We start from the raw sequence: 5,373 nt of genomic DNA, 5'->3' as shown, positions 1-5,373 counted from the left end.
ATAACACACATATTTGTGTGTGTGAAATTATTATGAAATACTGGTTTTTTTTTTATATTACAATATAATAGTATAGTTGCAATAGTAATATATTTCTTTGTCAAATACAAATATGTTTGATAATAATTTATTACATATAATTTTATATTACTTTAGTATTATTTTATTATATGTAATTAAATATTATTGTTTTAAAAAATGTATAGTCATATTGAATGGGGAAAAACTTTTTTGTTTTAGCTGATCACATGCTTGAGTACGCTACAATTGTTTTTGTATAATAACAGATATTAATATATTTCTGTATATATAGTATATATTATATAACAGTATTATTACATGATAAATATTTCCAACAGTAGCCTTCTATGTTGGTGCCACATACAGCATATTTATTTTATTAAGGTAATGCGTTATCAGGGTTTTCTGTGCATACAGAAATTTTGCATACTGTGCGCACACAATACGCTACAATAATAATAAGAGCAGTATGATAGTGTGATCATCATGGCCATAGAGCCTTAATCATAGTCTTGGCACTTGCTAAAAACTTAGTATTGGCACATGGTGCATAAATTGCTCATAATCATGTAAAAACAAGTTTTCTGTCTTTCTTTTCTTTAGTGATCTTAACCACCTGAAAACTGAACTGGATAACTTGGTTGATGTCATCGTGGAACACTTCTACCAACCTGAGAAAAACAACCTGACTCCTCGACCAGAGTGAGAGACTCTATCGCTCAGGATTACAAGGATCTGATCTAATTCAGCTATTAGTCTTAACCTACCACACATAACCACTCTCATTAAAGCTTACATATTCTGAGTCTCAATCTAAGGTGGTTTTCTATAAACTTGCTCTCGCTCTTGTTTCAAGAAGTGTAGATCAAATCTGGTGCCACATGAACATGCCAATTGCCTTTTTCATTTTTGCACAATTTTTTCACCTCTCAGTTTTGTAATCTACAATGTTATCGAATGAAATATTATATGAGAGACTTTTTCATTTGCCTTTTTTGACCTACAGTAGTGAACTCTGAATGTACTAACATAGCACAGAAAGTGTATTTGAATTAATATAAAAGTTATTCATCTCAGCAGATTTATTAGTTGAGTTGATTGACACAAATGATTCCATATTGCTGGAGTAGAGGACAATAGCTAGTTACTGTTCAATTCAGCCAACCGAATAACCTCAGAAATCAAAATGCCAGCTTATGTCAGTTAAAGGGTTAGTTCACCCAAAAATGAAAATTAGCCAATAAATGACTTACCCTCAAGTGATCCTAGGTGTATATGACTTTCTTCTTTCAGACGAATCCAGTCGGAGTTATATAAAAAATTGTCTTTGATCTTTCAAGCTGTTTAATGCCACTCAGCGGGTGTTGCATGCTTCAGTCCAAAACAAGTTAAATAAAAAAGCGCCCATCCATAAAAAAAAGTGTCTCACACGGCTCCGGGGGGTGAACAAAGGCCTTCTGTAGCAAATCGATGTGTTTTTGTAAGAAAAATATCCATATTCAAAATGTAATAATCACTTTAATGTAGCTTGCGCCAACAGTTGTACACAGAAGCAGCTCCGGGCGGATGACGTATGAGGTCAGCGTTGCGCATGCGCCGGTGAGTCTCGTGAAAACCAACGTTTGTTACCAGGAGCAAAGGAAGCAATGTTTCCTTACTTTAGCAAAGGAAAACCAGTCTCCTCTTGGCTTATAATGAAATCCTCCGACATTTTTCTTCACAAATCCTCGTTTTGTACTTCTAATTAGTGACCGTTGTTTTGTTTTGATCTCTCCGCTGCGTTTCTGCGTGCGTCACTTCTGAGCGGCGCATGCGCAAAGCCGACCTCCATACGTCACCTCCATGGGCGCTTTTTATTTAACTTGTTTTGGACTGAAGCATGCAACACCCGCTGAGTGCCATGAAACAGCTTGAAAGATCAAAGACAATTTTTAATATAACTCCGACTGGATTCGTCTGAAAGAAGAAAGTCATATACACCTAGGATCACTTGAGGGTAAGTAGTTTATGGGCTAATTTTCATTTTTGGGTGAACTAACCCTTTAATACCAGCAATCCATAATAGTTTTACCAAAAATAATTTAAAATAAATGAGAGGGACCTAACAGCCTTACTGTGGAACAAAGTGATATCTACATTTTAGTTTTCCGCATTTACATGATTCCATTGCATCTTTATTCAGTCATCTCAGTTCAGTGACATGTAACTCTTTGATTACATGTGATTTGTTTGTAAATGTTTATTATATTTTGAATGTCAGCATCAACCAGCTAGTTTGATCATTCATTCAGAACCTTTAGCTGTGAGGTTGAGACTGGCAACATGTTTGCAAGGTTTTACATTCGAACAGAAAATTATTCCTTGAATAGATGAGTGTATGTGACCAACCAGATTTCTTGTGTTAAAGCAACTTGCTTTTTAGTTTTGGCACATTGCTATGACACTGGGATTTAACAGAACATGCTTTACTACAAACTCCAAAGCTGACTATGTCATCTAATGTCATCTAAGGTAAGGCCACCAGATACAGAAAAATGCTTGTTGATTTATTTTTCGTGTAAAGTGATTTAATACATTTCAGGTGCTCTTGAGTTTAATACTTTTCTCACAGTGCTGTTTTTCCCTTTATTTTGAATCAATAAACAGCAAGTGGTAACCACAAATTGGTATTTCGTCTGTGCGGGAGTGTGCTTTGTGTAGAAATAAATAAAATCTAATATAACAAATGACACTATAAATGCATTTTATGCCTAGATTAAACATGTTATTCGAACATTCATTGCCCTTTTTTAAAAAGTCTGTCACAGGTCTCATGGGTTCATTAAATTGTGTTTTCCTGAAGTATGAGATATGAACTGGACTATAAAAAGGGAAGTTGCATGGACTATCTGTTTACGGCCAGCAGAGGGTATAGTTGATCCCAATTCTTATTTTATTTTTAACTTTTGTTAAAGGAACACTCCACTATTTTTGAAAATAGGCTCATTTTCGAAATATAGAAACCAAAGAGTATCTATATTTTTCCTATTTAAAACTTGACTCTTCTGTAGTTATATCGTGTACTAAGACGCAATGATATTACGCAGCGCCTGAAAATAGACTAACTTCCGTCAACGTAACCACCTGCTTGCACAGGGAGCGTGCTGGGGACTATTTTCAGGCGCTGCGTAATATCATTGCGCCTGCTGCACCCATGGTACGGCAGCAAAGTCCCTTGATTATTACGCCGGAATGAGAGTATAGTTCCCAGCCATATCGGCCTAGAAAATATAAACTTTTCATTTTCCGTCGGTCTTAGTACACGATGTAACTACAGAAGAGTCAAGTTTTAAATTGGAAAAATATCGAAACTCTTTGGTCATTTTCGAGCGAGATGCTAACGGTCTAATCAGATTCAATTATCTATGCTAAGCTACAGCTAAAAGTGCTACGCCAGACCCGGAGATCGGCTGAATGGATTCAAAAACGGTAAAACTCAACTATTTAACTCTAGGGGAGTTGGAAAATTAGCCTATTTTCAAAAATAGTGGGAGTGTTCATTTAAATTCATGTTTATGATTTATCTTTGTTGCCTTTATTATTTATTTGCATTGCAATATTTTATTTATTATTTGTATTGCCTTTTTTTTTTTTTTTTTTTTTTTTTTTTACAGCTTTTTGGCAACATCAGTGATTTTATTACATTTTCAAGCAGTTCAAATTTGTCCTCTATAGAGGACAATTGAATATCTCCCTCCTTGCGTCTGGAGCAGCACTAAACACCACTCCTGAAGAGTTGAAGAAATTCTTTGGGAGTTCTGTCTACATGGCCTATCTAGGTTATCCAAACATTCAGATGTACTGAGCCTCGAACACCAGCGTTCAAATAGTGGCAGAATCCATGACCAGCAATCGGTTCTACAAACTAAGAAATTATATTAAGATCATCAATGACCTTGATGTTTCAGACGAGGACAAAAGAAGAGACCTCTTGTGGAAAGTCGGACCCCTTCTGAACAAAATGAGGCAAGGATGTCTAAGTCAGCCTAGAACACAAAAACTGTCCATTGATAAGCAGATGATTCCATTTACTGGTCACTACACAGTTCACCACTATGTACTGGGCAAACCATACCCAACTGGATTGAAGGTGTTTGTCTTGGCTACACCAAGTGGTATGGTCTTAGATTTTGTGGTCTACCAAGGCAAGAACGGGCCATTAGAGAACAAGTTGTCCTTCATTTGGCCGAGTCCATTCCCAGAGGAACCCACTTGTTCTTTGACCAGTTCATTACAACCGTTGACCTTCTGGACACCCTGATGGAAAAAGGGACTGGAACACTCATGAAGAGCAGAATTCCGAAGGAGTGCAACATTATAGGGGATCAGACCATCAAATAGAAAGGAAGAGGGGCATCAGAGATGGTGGTCAGACGAAGTCCTCCTGAACTCGCTGTCATTATGTGGTTTGACAACAAGGTAATGGCATCTTCTGCCTACAGCAGTGAGCCTCAGGACACATGCAATAAACGGTCTAAGAAAGACAAAAGGTATGTCCAGGTGTCAAGACCAGTGGCAATTGCTGAGTATAACAGCAACATGGGCAGCGTGGACATGGCCGACTGGATGCTAAGATTCTACAGGAATCAGAAATACATCAAAGTTGCTGCAATATAACAAAGAGTGAAAAACTGAAGGGGGTCTGAATACTTTCCGTACCCACTGTATATACACTCAGGGCCGGATTTACCTCTTATCGTGACATAGGCAAAACAATATTTTGGGCCCCCCTTCCTTATTAATAGGCCTATATAATATTACCACCCCAGCAAACAAAAAAAATTTCGTAATCAGTGGAAACCGTTACAGTGTTTTCTATCGCAATAAGCGCTTGCGTTCAGTCAATAAAAATCATCTTAATTTGTTTGAGAATGGAGAAATACCGTTCCATTAGGCTCCAGCGTATGGCCACATTACCACTTCGGGAGTGCATTATTTCTCTAATAATTTTAACGGCCTGGAGTCACAACCACACATCAAGACATTGTTCAGATGAGTTGTTTCAAGACATTTGACATGTTTACGTCCTGAAATCTTGTGTGTTTAACAACATTTTTACGCACCTCATCCCAAACCTTCCATTGCAAATTCCAAAACGTAATTTTAGAGCTAATAACGGAGGCTTGAGCCATTGATATGCAGGCTAATGCAGTTATTAATGCAGTTATTAGAGAGCGAGAAGGAGAGGGAGAGAGAGAGATTAAGTGCGTGTGAATACCTGCATCTATGCGTCTCTCAGCAGTGTTCAGCAGCAGCGTCTACTAATAGCGAATCTTTAAGTTAAACTCCTCCAAGAACCTCGCTACTGAGAAA

This window comes from Sinocyclocheilus anshuiensis, unplaced genomic scaffold (genome assembly GCF_001515605.1).
Source record: "Sinocyclocheilus anshuiensis isolate Anshui unplaced genomic scaffold, SAMN03320099.WGS_v1.1 scaffold86, whole genome shotgun sequence".
NCBI lineage: Eukaryota > Metazoa > Chordata > Actinopteri > Cypriniformes > Cyprinidae > Sinocyclocheilus > Sinocyclocheilus anshuiensis.
Note: the sequence above shows the minus strand (reverse complement) of the source record.